Source organism: Ananas comosus, linkage group 7 (genome assembly GCF_001540865.1).
Source record: "Ananas comosus cultivar F153 linkage group 7, ASM154086v1, whole genome shotgun sequence".
NCBI lineage: Eukaryota > Viridiplantae > Streptophyta > Magnoliopsida > Poales > Bromeliaceae > Ananas > Ananas comosus.
The window spans coordinates 5,251,462-5,265,901 of NC_033627.1; positions in this window are offsets into that span (position 1 = coordinate 5,251,462).

Here is a 14,440-nt window from a genome sequence, read left to right on the forward strand (position 1 = left end):
ACGTTAGAGCTAGATGATATGAGCTAAAGATAGCAGGTTTGAAAGTAGGATCAATTGATCTACTAGTTATTTGCATAATTGCATAATTTTCATTAGCATGACATTGTTGCATTCGTGAGGCAAAAGAATGAAAATGTTAGTTGCATAATTATGATATTATATTTATTTGTTGAACAAACATGTTGGTTGCCTCTTTTGGACCTGTTGGTCAAGCTTTTCCCTTGGGTGGCCGTACCCACTGGAAATCATGGAGTTGGTTCTCATCCCACGTTACTTTGGGGTGTTACAGGGTCGCACGTGAGCGGCGCGGCGGCGCGAGGCAAGGGCGTAGCTCTGTAGATCGCGCCCTACTCCCGAGACCAAAGATAGCGGTACCCCGAGTTGGCATAGCCTAGAGGTAGAGGGAAAGGAAAAAGAACAAGATGTACTAGAACTTGTAAATAAGTAAAAATTGTAATGGCTTGGATTGCATGTTTGGAAGTTAAATATAATATGTACTAGAACGTACAGGAAAAACTCTGTCCGTTCGGCGGTTTGTCGACGTCCCCGAACCCGACCAAATAGGCGGGGCACGGGGCGTGATAGATAAAGTGGTATCAGAGCATAAAGTGTAAGTTTTGAGGGAGCCCAAGGATCTATCTAGATTGTATCCAACACCTAGATGGGGGTAAATAGGTGTAACGGCCAAAAACCACAAATCTCAATGCGATAAAAAATAATGCGAAAAATAAAAATCACACCGAGATTTACGTGGGAAAACTCCAAATTGGAGTAAAAAACTCACGGGACCAACACGCGATAACAATCCACTAAGAATAAAAGATTACAAGGTGATTTACCGAATCCACGGACTCAAACCTCTCTTTTATCTTCTCCGGATCTCGCGAACACCAACGGGTTGTTCACGCCCGACGTCCGAATTCACGAACGCCACGTCCCGAATCCACGAAACGTCACCACTTCGAATCCACGAAGTCTCGATCACGTCGAATCCACGACGCCCACTCGAATCCACGAGCTCACGATCAAAATCCACGAACCGCCTTCGTTCACGCCGAATCCACGATGCTGTTCATGAAGAGCATCATGATTATGGTGATCCTTCGCTTAAAGTATCGATGAAAACCAGGAAAGAGATCTCCAAGCGAAACGAAGATCAAATCGACATATAGATATAAAATTCCAATATCTCGATTTGACCTAAAAGAGGCTAATATGTAGAAAATAGGTTTTGGACGAAATCCTAGCCTCTAGGGTTTCTCAAACATGTATTCTTATGATCCTTGATGATTTAGAGAACCCCAATAGCTTATTTATAAACTTTAGAATCAATCGGAGTTGGATTAGAAAGTTTTCACGATTTTACACTGTGTACCGGTACACTTTAAGCTGTCATCGGTTACACGATGACGGAACGAAAAAAACTGACGAAACAGTGGAACCGGTTACATGTCGATGGCTGTACCGGTACACATTTTGTACCGGTACACTTCTGATGCTGTACCGGTACACTTTGCAAATTCTTATCGTTTCGGGTTTTGCAAAGTTCCGATGCACTTTCTAATCCAGTAAACATTGATATTATGATTCTAATGCCTACAACTAAGTATGTGTCATGCCCCGGGGTCCCTTTTAGTTTAAAACATAGCGGAAAAGCGTCTGAAATTTTTTTTTTTTTTTTGAAAAGCCTGACCCCAGAGTATACCAGATCCGCCACAAACACAAGGAATCCACTGTTCACACGGACAGAGTCTCCCCTATATTTGCACGGCGTCGCACAAGTACAAGAAGTCACCCAGGCACAACCACAACAAATGAACATACAAATAACCAACCGTTATATATATTCATACACTATTCACCACAGATTCACATTTATGCATTCAACATTTAAACATAAATCCACATCTATCAGTTAAAATGTTTCCAACCACAGAAACAGGTTTTGAAATACTACGATATAAAATCACAGAAAACCTTTTGAAAGCTGTTTCCTACACAGAAACCTTTATTCTTTAAAAACGCTACCACGAGGGGTAGAAAGCCTTTTAATTTACAAAAATCCAGAAATCCACATTTTCAAATGTAAATAAATACTGAACTGTATAAGCTATCTAAGCTATATATCAACAGAAATACTAAGGATAATAACTAAACCGAAATAACCTGGGTCGGAAGCTCTATCGACCGCTACACACGTACCTCACGTCTCGTCCCACTACTCATCGCCCGCGATACCTAAAAAATGGTGGGGGAGGTGAGAACATGAAAACATGTCTCCCCTCCCAGTGGGTACCGCAAGTCGAAGAAGGCGAGGAGTACTCACCGGATCAGGAAGAGCTATACAACAACACGGTTCAGTGGAAATACAGTAGGAACAATAGTGAACAAAAGAGATGTATAAGATAATGAGCAGATATACTAAATGCAGTAGTAATAAACTGAAAGAAAGTAAGAACTAGACTGAATAAAGGCTACCGCTACTGTAACTGGAACCGAAAGCATACATGAATATCTACTATAGCAGCAAGACAACTATAAAGTAAGAACTGTAAGTATGCATGCAACGACTGCTACTATAGACATATACGTCAACCGGTCAAGAAGTCCAAAAGTACCCAATCTGAAACCAATGCTCTCTTGGTCAGCACCGCGGACCTCAAGCCAGTGCCACTACTACTCTCCAGTGCATATAACCTCTCTAGGGCTCACGGGTTGTCACCATTCAATCACTTTTCCGGAAAAGAACACTCCTTGCGGTGGATCAGACCGCCAGTGTTCGTGAAATGCGACAAGTATCGGGCGATCAATGTAATATGCTCAATGCTCAACCATCGGTAACCAGCCGACAATCCTGCCCCCCAGGGCCCATCGACCGCATAGGTCGTCAACTGTAAAGAAGCACAAGAACCGACCACTCAGGTCAACTAGGATGGGACAACATCGACATCCTCTCAAACATATGCAAATACTGCTCAATGAACCACAAGGACTGACCACTCAGATCAACTAGGATATGAAACTCGACCAATCACGTCACAAGTACAGGATATGAAACTCGACCAATCATGTCACAAGTATAGGATATGAGTAAAGTATAATTATCCGTCGGCAACTAACCGACAATCCCATCCTTCAGGGTATACCGACCTCAACAGTCATCAGACAACAAAGGTCGAGGAACTCACCGAATAGGTCACAAATACTGAATACTAGAATAGACCGACTAGATCGCTAATCTCACAGATAATCACGGAATCGCTCTACTATAAATATGAAATATGGTATGCAGAAAGCTAAGTAGAGGAACAAGGAAACATGGTATCACATACAGATAGACTATACTCCTACACATGATACTAAGCATGGAAACATCTGAGTAGAGTATAATCAAACAACGTGGGTGTAATGTAAACAATAGAGGTGCAAAGCTCAACATATAATATAAGCATGGATAATAACAAAAGAGCAAGGGTAAGAAACCATCACCGAGCGTGCACCACTGTACCGACGTCGGATCGAAGTACCCACCTGTACAACTGTCGCGCCTGTCTCCTGACTGCAAAAGAACGTCAACCGGACCTAAGGAGGGTCCACTGGGTTAGTGTCTAACCCACAGCTAAGAAACCCTAAAAGCATAACCCACAAACAATCCCACAGAAATCGGTTTCCCAATACCGATTACCGTAACTCGCCGGAAGTCCCGAAAATCGCACCGGGACTCCGCCGGGACCCACTAACTATCCCGGAAGGCACCGACTCATGCCACGAGTCATTTGCTGCCACTAAACACTTATTTTAGTGTGACAAGGCAGCAAACACAAGGATACACAACCAAACAACTATTGGTGGATAATTGTTGGGATCCGGGTTCCCGGAAGTGTCTATTTCGACACCGGAACCCACCGTCACTCACTCGTCATTTCTGAACTCTCGAAATGACGTGAGTAACCAGCCAACAAGGCTCAGCGACTACACAATAGCTCACGAAGCGCCGTCGGAATAATTCCGAACCAAAACCGCGTTCCGTCGGCGGATTTTGCCGACAAACGCACCGAAAATACATTTCCGATCTTCGCAAAGGTCCGGGGCCTTGGACAATCAGTCTAGAGATCACCCACAGCCTACCCATGCTGCCAACAGCAGCCGCAACAACCGGAATTGCATAAAAGCCCTTTCGAATACCCGAAATCGCATTATTTCATGCGATTTCGGCGCTTTTATGGTCCGTCTGCACAAACCAGAAGTGAATCAGCCGAGCCAATATACCTATTGATAGGTTTCAGCGTGCCGGAGGCCATGCTCACCTTTCGGAGCAATTTTGGCCACTGCGGAGAGCGCGGGAGTGACGCGAAAATCTGCGAACAGCGCGCACAGCATGAAAAACGTGCTTATCTCGCTAACCAGGGGCTCGCTGACCCTAATTGAGGTGAGCACTGTGATCAGGACTGATAGACTATCACCGTGCTCACCCCCGGAGGCATCGGAACAGCCTCGGGTCGCCGGAACAGTGACTAGAACAGGAAATCATGTGCAGGACAGCAACAACAATGCTTACCGGCCAGGGCAGAGCTAGGGCTGGCCGCCGGCGGCCGGACGGTAAGCGCTTCGGCCGGAGGTGGGAGCAGATGGTCCAAGGGGTCCGGGTAACCTGCTGGCCGGCGGCGGGAGGTGGCCGGTGGCGCGGCGACGGCCGGAGGAGGTCGGGGCGACGGCGAGAAACACGCGCATGAGGTCACCAACAGAAGAGGGAGGCGGGGCGGACCGCCTCAAGGCGGCTGCAACTCGCGGCCACGAGCTGACTCGAGCTCGGCCCGAGCTGCAGCAGATTGCCGCAGATGGTCCCGACGGCGCCGGCGGCACGTGCGGACGGTGACGGCTGGTAGGGACGGCGCCGGGGAGATCGAGAAGGGTGGTTCATCCCATCCCGAGCGGCAGCAGGGCGAGGAGGAGGAGATCTCACAACCTCGGCCAGATCTGTCCAGGTTGGCCGCATCCTGCTAGGGCGGCGGTGGCGGCGCTCCGGGGCGGCCGGCGGCGAAGATGCTGGAGAAGGGTCTCGGCCAGAGGGTGCAGTCTTGACGTGGATGGTCACCCCTCGAGCTCAAAGACCAAAGAAGATAGTGGCTAGGTGGAGATGATGGTAGAGGAGAGGCCGATCCTGGTTTCCGGCGGCCGGGGAAGCTCGCCGGCGGCCGGGGCGCGCGCCCTGCTAGAGCATGGACCTGCAGATGGCGGCTAGGGCACAGCTGGGCGCTGGGTTGAGTAGATCTATGGTTTCGTGCATAGAAACCCTAGATGCACATTGTATACAAAGTGCAATTTTGCACAAAAGTCCACCGAACTACAAATTTCAACCCTAGTCCTTCACAATGGGTAACTCTCGCGCTTTTGCACCTCCACAATCGATCTCGCACGATTCGGTACATAAAATATTGCGACTTTGCGAATTCCCGGTTTTCCACTCTCGACCCCTTAGCGAACTTATTGCAAATCCCAAAGATCCGTCCATCGGATTTCTGATCGGATCACGCCAACGCGTTCAGCACGTCGAGGCATCGAATCTAGCATTTCGTTTTGTCCGATTTGATCTCCGATTCACGATGAAATCCATTCTCTCTCCAAAAGGCCAAAATGATGCACAATTACATAAGAAACATGTATTTTCAGATTTTTCTCGAAAATCGTGCATCATATTTAAAATCCGTCAGTGCCATTGGTTCCAGAATAGCTGAACGTTCAAAACGAGCTATTGGGTCGCTATGAACGGAGTCCGATACGCGCCGAAAACCAACTCTACTCCGTGGCTTCTCCGGAAAATCGGAGTTACTATTCACTTAAGTGAAAACTAATAATCGCGTAACTTCTCCATTTTAGCTCATTTTCTCCTGAAACTTGACGAGTGCTTATGTAATTAAATTACACACATAAACATCATCAACAGAGAGTTTAGTTGCTCTGTAAAAATCTCAGTCCTTACAGTATGAATCACCATAACATGAATTAACACTTTACCTGGACATCGTGATTCACATCGTGGGTCATTTTTCAATTTCTTCGAAATCTTGAATTCTTCGATCTTCGACGATACGCACCGATTCTTCAAGACTCCGACTCACTTCACGAAACTTGCCAACACACAGGACTTAACATAAAGTAGAGAATGGGAATGGTTTAGCTGGACCTAGGAGACCCTAGAATAGTAAACCTTAGGAGATTAAGGCCCGTGAGAGACGAGGATTTGTGGCTTGTGGCGAATGGATAATGGATTGGGTTGTGTCGAAACCTCTAAGACAGATATTAGAGATAGACTCGAGGTGTGGTTTATTCTTGACTGAGGGTGTTCATGTTGGGCGCGCACGACATGAAACAGAGTGATGAGAATCGGTGCCCTTGCTTGACTTTCGCCCGATTTGAGTCGATGATTAGCTAGTTCGTACTTGACCTAGAGGGTCGAGAACTGACGAGTTGTCCTGTTTCAGGAAGCGATGGCACCGCGTAGGCGATCTTCATACAGATCGGTGCGGGAGGGGACAAGTGGTGTCCTTGAGCAAACCGACGCGAGCGGAGACTCAGAGCTTCGTGATCAGTTGGCCACACTCGTCGAAGTGGTGAGGCAACAGGCCGATTTGGTGCAGCGGCAGCAAAGGCTGCAATGCGCCAGGAGGAGCGAATGAAAAGACTCCAAGAGACAGTGGATCAGTTGGTGACTGCTCCAGTTGCGACTCGTCGTGTACGGTCGGGAGTCGTGGCGGAGGCATTTCCGCCGGGGTCAGGCGATCCTACTACTATTGGTTCAGAGATGGAGGCGGAGAAAGAGCGGGCTTTGGCGGCCCTCATGACCTTCAAGAGGTTTGATCCGCCTATCTTCGATGGAGAGAAGGTCGATCTGTGGATCGTGGAGATGTGAATTGACTCTATGAAAAAGCTATTCGAGGAGGTGTACACCTTGGAGCGGGACAAGGTGCCCCTAGCAGTGCATTGCTTGAAACTGTCGACGAAGGTGTGGTGGAAAGGCGTCAAGCGAAACCTTTCGCCTAGTCTCCCTCCTATGACTTGGGAAGAGTTTCGGGGATTGGTGTTTTCTATGTACTTCCCCGATAGTGAAAAGAGAAAGCTTTAGGACAAGTTCAGGAAGCTGCGGCAAGGGGACCGCTCTATGAGGGAGTACGAACGGGAGTTCTCCCGTATCGTGAATTGTGTCCCGGATGTGGTACAAGATGACAAGGATATGGCCGATTGGTTCCTACGTGTATTTCGACCAGAGATTTATAAGGAAGTGCAAATCTTCAAGCTCACAACCTTCGCGGAGGTGTTGGATCGAGCGTTGTTGGCAGAGCACGGCGAGGCTTTCGTGCGTGAGGAGCACGAGCCTTCTGAACGTGAGCGGGGAGGGGTGAGGCCACTGGCGAGTGGTTCGGGTGGACAATCAAGTTCTAGGCGCCACTCGAAGTCGTCCTCTACCCGGTCCTCCCCAAGATGTGTGATTTATGGTGGTTCCCAGTGGGCTTGGCAGTGTGTACTGCGTGATGGAAGGTGCCTTCGTTGTGGGCAGCCGGGCCATGTGCGGGGTGAGTGCCCGCGAGGGTATGATCAGACCCTTACACTGGTGACGGCCTTTTCCTCTCCGGGACAGCCTGTAGGTGTGCCACCTGCGGCATGGTCGGAAGAGCGGCCGTTGAGGATGATGCAACCGAGGGGTTCGCGGCGGGCAGCAAGTGGTCGTGGATACGCGACCCAGGTGGAGGAACCTGCAGCTGCTGACGATGTTATGGCAGGTATGAGTTAATTAAGCAAGCATATGCTGCTACCTGATGTCAGGTTGTTGCATAGCATGCATTTATCATATGGTCAGTTGCTACAATTTATACATTGTATAGTAGGGACCGAGGGAATGGGTAGGCAGATACCCGGGCATGCTTGCATTGTGAGAGTATGGCGCCTGCTGGAGCAGGTAGAGAGCCTGATGGCCCTAGCAAAAATGCTAGTGATGATTCTTGGACATGAAACGAGACTCGTGTTAGAGATGAAATGGTGAAGCGACTCTCGAAGCAGTGGCTAGTGGATTGCGAGAGTCGAGTTGTGACAGTTAGGAATACCCGAGTAGCCCAAGAGTTCGGATATAGTTTCGGTAAATCGAACAGTGAAAGTAGATCACTGTTGAGAGATCGCTTGGTTAGTGGCCAAGTTTGGCCTGTGGGCCTAATAGTACCTGGAATTGAGGTAGGTGAGTCGTGCATGTGTGGCCTGTGTGCATAGGCAGGGTTGCCTAATGCTCAACTTAGTATGGAACGCTATAGAGGCGTGGGACGCTCGAGTGCAAGTACTCATAGAGTGCAGATTTGGTTCAGCCGAGAGAGTGAGTTGGCAGTAGTACTTTAGCATTGCTAAGTGTGACGGGGGCTATGGATCACTCGTAGGGTTGATGGCTCGCACTAGGTGCATAGGAGCCTGTCGTGGTACATGTTACTCGATTGAGTGTGTCGTGTGAGATGACGGCGGGTATTGCTTGGGGACGACCCGTGCCTGGACCCTTTGTGGACTGTGGAGCCTGGGCTCTTTGGGCAGGCGCAGTCAGTTGTGAGTGACAGCGGCCTGGTACCTACGGGTAGGGCAGAGTTTTGGTCAGGACGGTAGTCCGAGCTTAGACCCGGGAACGTAGAATGCCACGTGTTAGATCTTGTGATCAAGGGAGCACTAAGAATGCGGTTGTGACCCAACCTGAGGATTTGACATGGTTTGGAGTCTTGGTAACTCCTGATTGGAGTGTGTGCGAATTTCTAAATGAGAATTTCGCCCAGTGATGATTGGGTCTACGCTTGCGAGCGAGAAACGCTATGCGTAGTTGAGACAGGTTAAGTGGTAGGTCTACGTGGGATTGGTGGCCCATGGTCCACCCGTAGAAATCGATTGTCGGTGCGGCCGATAACTCTATTAATGAGTTTTGGCTTGAATTACGAACGGAGTGTTCGTGTGAGCTCGTTGCGAGACCGATTTGATGTTGGCTGTGGCAATTGAAGGAGAAAGTAAAGTGGTCTCTAGGAGACACTTGGATAACAGAAGCTATGTGAGAATTGGAGCTTGAGGAATGCTCTTTTGTGGATTTAGATTGGAGATGTGCCGGAGTGTGCCATCTCGTGATAGAGCAAGGATCCGATGATGGTTGGAGCGCTCACGATGGTCGATGCACCAATGATATTGCTTTTAGGCAATTCCGGTGGTCGAATCGGAGTGTGTCCCCGGAATGAAGGATGAATGCCAGGAAGAGTTGTATTAGACTCTTGGATAGCCAAAGTGGTGAAGTGCCACTTTGTGAACGCTCGAGTGATTCGAGAAGGTCTACCCGTGTGCATTGTGTAGCGGTGGTGGATGGTTCGACTAGTAAATGCGATCTTGCTAGATCCACACCATGAGGATGAAGGGTAGTCCTAATCTCGAATGAGAGTGATGTTTAGTAGAGTTGTGAAGGAATGAATCCTTCTCAAGCTAAGCAGCAGGCGGTGTTCGAGTGTGTAGAGTCATCGAGTATTGACTTACACTACCACCGAGACTTGTGAAGCCGAAATGCACTTTCGGAGTTGCGTTTAGCAAATGTGAGTGAATCTGGTATCACATCCTCCGTAGTGGGCCTTTGGATAATTCTGATGAGAAAAAGGCCACTCTGAAGTGCAAAAGTGCATTGGAACCCTCGATTAATTAATAAGTCGAATTGAGGGGTGAATTGGATTTGAAGTGAGTGAGTTTCGAGGACGAAACTCTCGAAGTGAGTGAATTCTCGAAATACGGGAGTTGAACTTCAATTAGAATTGACTGACTGTCGATTGGGTATGCTTCGGAAAGGCCAAAAGCATCAAAGAGGTCAAAAGTGCGTTGAGGATGGCCTCCGAGAGCAAGCTGGAGAAGTTCTGCACAACTGCAGTTTTTGTGCTCTCGGGGACCGGTCCCTCAGCCGGAGAGATCGGTCCCCGTACGCGTGAAAATGGGCAGAGCCCTCTGCCCGCGGAAATTGCTTTTGGGGTCTGGTCCCTCAGCCAAGGACCGGTCCTCCATGGTCCGGTCCCTCATGCAAAGTCCGGTCCCGGTACGCGAAATCTGCCAGTGCAGAGCAGTGCAATAGAGGCATTGTTGAGGAGGTTTTTGGCATATTATTACATATGAGGGGTTAAGTGAGAGTTCCCTCTCTCTCTTTCTCTCATTCCCTCAACCCTAACGCACACTCTCCCTCTCTCTCTCTAGATTAGCTCTCTCTCTCTCTCTCATCAAGGAGGAGCAAGAGAAGGGGAAAGTAAAGGAGAGGGTGGAGAAGAAAGCTAGGAAATGGATCATCTTCATCTTCTTCATCTTCTTCCTTGATTTGGAAGCTTGGAGAGGTAAGCTTCTTGAAGCAACAATGGTGATTTCTTAGGGTTGGTTTATATACTCTAAGAATGGATTCTTTGGAACCCTAGCATGCCATCTAGATGGATTACACCTAATTTGTGGGAAGATTTGGTGGTTTTTGCAATAGTTACAAACTAGGGCTCCAAGTGGGGATTTTTGTAAACCTATGGGTTTGATCTCAATTGACCCTCCGTAAATCTAATTGCTAGGCATTCTGACGCATTGGCGAAGTCGGTTCGGCGATTCGTCGAGCCTACGCGAAGATATTGAAGAAACAGACGATTTAGCTTCGTTTCCGCCTGGAGGGCCGATGCGACATCCAAAAATCATGAAAATGGATTTGTGGCATCGCGGCATCAAGCTGTAGACCTATAATTTTCAGGGCCGCGAATCGACACACGGTTGGGGTGCAGTTGCAGTATCGGGCCGAACCGGACGGCGTGTGCCGTGGGAGGCCGATTGCAAATGACTACAAGCAATTGGAACGCGATAACAGGTGGATTGTGCTTACCGAAGCGACTAGGTCGCTTGCATGTCAAAGTGGAATATGGATTCCTGTTGACGCATATGTATGTGCATGTGGGCATTGCAAATGTGCTAGATGGAAATATAGGCATGTTAGCTTTATGTAAATACATGCTAGTGGGTAATTGCATAATGATGCATTGAAAGTATATGCTAGTGGATAGATTCATGTTGATATACATGCATAGTGGAATATATGCTAGATGTATTTAGCATTATGAAATCATGTTAGATAAGAAGCATGTTGGCATTGTGAGCATGTAACTATAAACTCGATGTGGACAACTAGGATGTCAAGTAGATCGAGTGGCATTAAACCTAGTGTTATTAAACATAGGTTGGAAATAAACCTAGTGCCGTGAACCTAGGATGAACATGAGTGGCATTAACCTAGTGTCGTGAACATAGGTTGAATACGAGTGGCATTGAACCTAGGGTTATTTAACATAGGTTGTAGTGAACCAAGTGTCGTGGACTTAGGATGGATAAGAATGACATATGAACCTAGGTTATGTGATAAAGGCATCGAACCTAGTGTTAAATGAACCTAGGTTATGTGATAAAGGCATTGAACCTAGAGTCAGTTGGACCTAGGGTGGAAAAGACAACGGACCTAGATAGGTCGATACTATAGGGTTTGAGACCAACCCTTGAGATGCAAAATGGATTTCGGAATCCCTAGTGTTGTGGCCGCAAAAGAGGTGGTGGAAACTTGCTGCAGAATGGACGTGAATCATAACTGCGGGTATGTGTGGTTCTCCTCGCCCGGCAGTGATACAACGGCATGTGTGGTTCTCTTCGAATGAAATGCTATGAGAATAAGTTTGAAATGGGTATGTGTGGTTCTCCTCGCCCATTTAGCTTATTGGATGATGCCGCCAGGATTGACTTGAGCCATTGTTGGGTGAGGTGCGATGCGTTCGCTGCCAGATGGCTAAGTCAAGAGGTGCGGTGGGCTGTGACGGCAGCCAGGCTGAGATGCAACCAGTCCGCGGTAGTCCGCGGATGATTGACTCAAGGCCAAGTCGAGTGGATAGCTTGGATAAGGTAGTGGACTCCTTAGAAGCTAGTGATAAAGGCCAGTGCTAAGGTAATAGAGACTTTAGAAGTAAGTGGACTTGAGTTGCGAACCTAAGGCTAGGGGTGGAAACGAGCCGAGCTCGAGCGAGCTTGCCTCGGCTCAAATTCGGCTTGAAATTAATTTCGAGCCTAAATTTAAGCTCAAGCTTGGATTGAAATAAATTCGAGCCGAGCTCGAGCGAGCCTAATTTCGAGTCCAGCGAGCTCGAGCCCTAAACGAGCCGCTTGAAATTCTCAACATCATATGATCAATAGTTTAATTTGTATAGAACATTATCTATAATTTGATACAAAAATATGTCTAATAGTTCAAAGTATAAAATAATTATATAAAATATAGTATTATAATATGAAAAAAAAATTTATGAGTTGAATACAATTAATAGCAAGATAGGCAACGGCAGGCATATGCTGCTACTTGGTAACTTATATATATATATATATATATATATATATATATATATTCGAGCTTTTCGAGCTTTTCAAGCCTAATTCGAACGAGCCGAGTAATACTCAAGCTCGGCTTGAAATGAATTTCGAGCCTTTTTTTTTGTTCAAGCTCGGCTCATTTAATTTCGAGTCGAGCTCGAGCGAGCCAAATATCGAGTCGAATGCGAGTCGAACGCGAGCCGGCTCGCTCATTTGCCAGCCCTACCTAAGGCAAAGGAAACCTTAGAGCTAGATGATATGAGCTAAAGATAGCAGGTTTGACTTGAGACTCAATTGACAAGTTCTCGGGCGATGAGACCGAGAATACGATGGAACATGTAGCTCGATTTACGGCCCAGTGTACAGAAGCGGCCGCAGACCCGTTTTAAAGCTTTGATTATTTAATACATTATTAACTAAAACAGTATTTACTTGGTATACAAGTTTACTAGCCAATTTTGTCCGAAATTGCGATGAATTGGAAAGAAAATTCTATGGGCAATTCTATAGGTCCGAATCGGAGTTATCGATGGCCGACTTGGCCTTATACTGACAAAAGTTGGGTGAAACAGTGGAGGAATATTTGAATTGTTTCAAAATGGTTAGGAACTGGTGTTTCATAAGAATGCTTGGCATCACAGTTCGTCAAAATGGCGTTCAATGGTCGACATTTCAAGATAAAAGATTATTTTCAATATAAATATTTTTCGAACTTGTTCCATTTGGGCGTTTGAATTGCTCAATATGAATAGTTTAGAAAAGAAAACAATGAGAATCAGTCACGATGGAGCTAAATAAAGAATGGAACAAAGGAAAAGAGAAGAATGTCGCTTTCATTGAAGAGGCTTCGGCTCAAGACGAGCCGAATATCTCAAGTGTACAAGTGTGCGCTGCTCAAACCAGGAAGGCCAGCGAAATAAAAGCATGAATGACGGCATACACTGTCACGCCCCGGGGTCCCCTTTTAGTTTGAAACACAGCGGAAAAACGTTTAAATTTTTTTTTTTTGAAAACCTGACCCCAGAGTATGCCAGATCCGCCACAAATACAGGGAATCCACTGTTCACACGGACAGAGTCTCCTCTATATTTGCACGGCGTCGCACAAGTACAAAAGTACAAACAGTATACAACCACAACTAAATGAATATACAGATAGCTATACATTCATACATTCACCATTCACACCGTAGTTTTACATTCGATGTTTAAACAAAAGTTCACGAAAAACCTTTTGAAAACTGTTCCATACGCGAGAACTTTTATCTTTTATAAAAGCTACCACGAGGGGTAGAAAACCTTTTATTTTACCAAATTTAGAAATTCTTTTATTACATTCATGAAAGTCCACATATTCCAATGTAATAAAAATACTGAACCATATAAACTGACTAAGCTATAACAACAGAATAGTAGGGATAAAACTAAACCGATAACCTGGGTCGGGAGCTCTATCGACCACTACGAACGTACCTCACGTCTCGTCCCAAAACTCAACGCCTGCAATACCTGAAAAAATGGTGGGGGAGGTGAGAACATGTAAACATGTCTCCCCTCCCAGTGGGTACCGCAAGCCGATGAAGGCGAGGAGTACTCACCGGATCAGGAAGAGCTAAACAACAGTACGGGTCAGTAGAAAATACAGTAGCAATAATAATGAATGAAAGAGACATATATGAAAGAAGGTACAACTACCGCTACTGCAATGAACAACTGAGTGTATACATGTAACAAGACTATAGTAGCAAGACAATGTAACGAAAGAACTACAAGTATGTATGCATCAACCACTACTATAGCTATATACAACAACCGGACAAGTAGTCCAACAGTACCCAATCTAAACCGCCGTGTCGGTCTAAGGACCTCATGCAAAAGCCACAACCTGCTCGCACCTGGCATGTAACCCTAGCACAAAGAGAACACCGCTGGGCTCACGGGTCGGATGTACGACAACTTTTCCGGAAAAGAACACCCTCCTGCGGGGGATCAACCCGCTGGTGTACGTGAAATGCACTCGAGCTGTG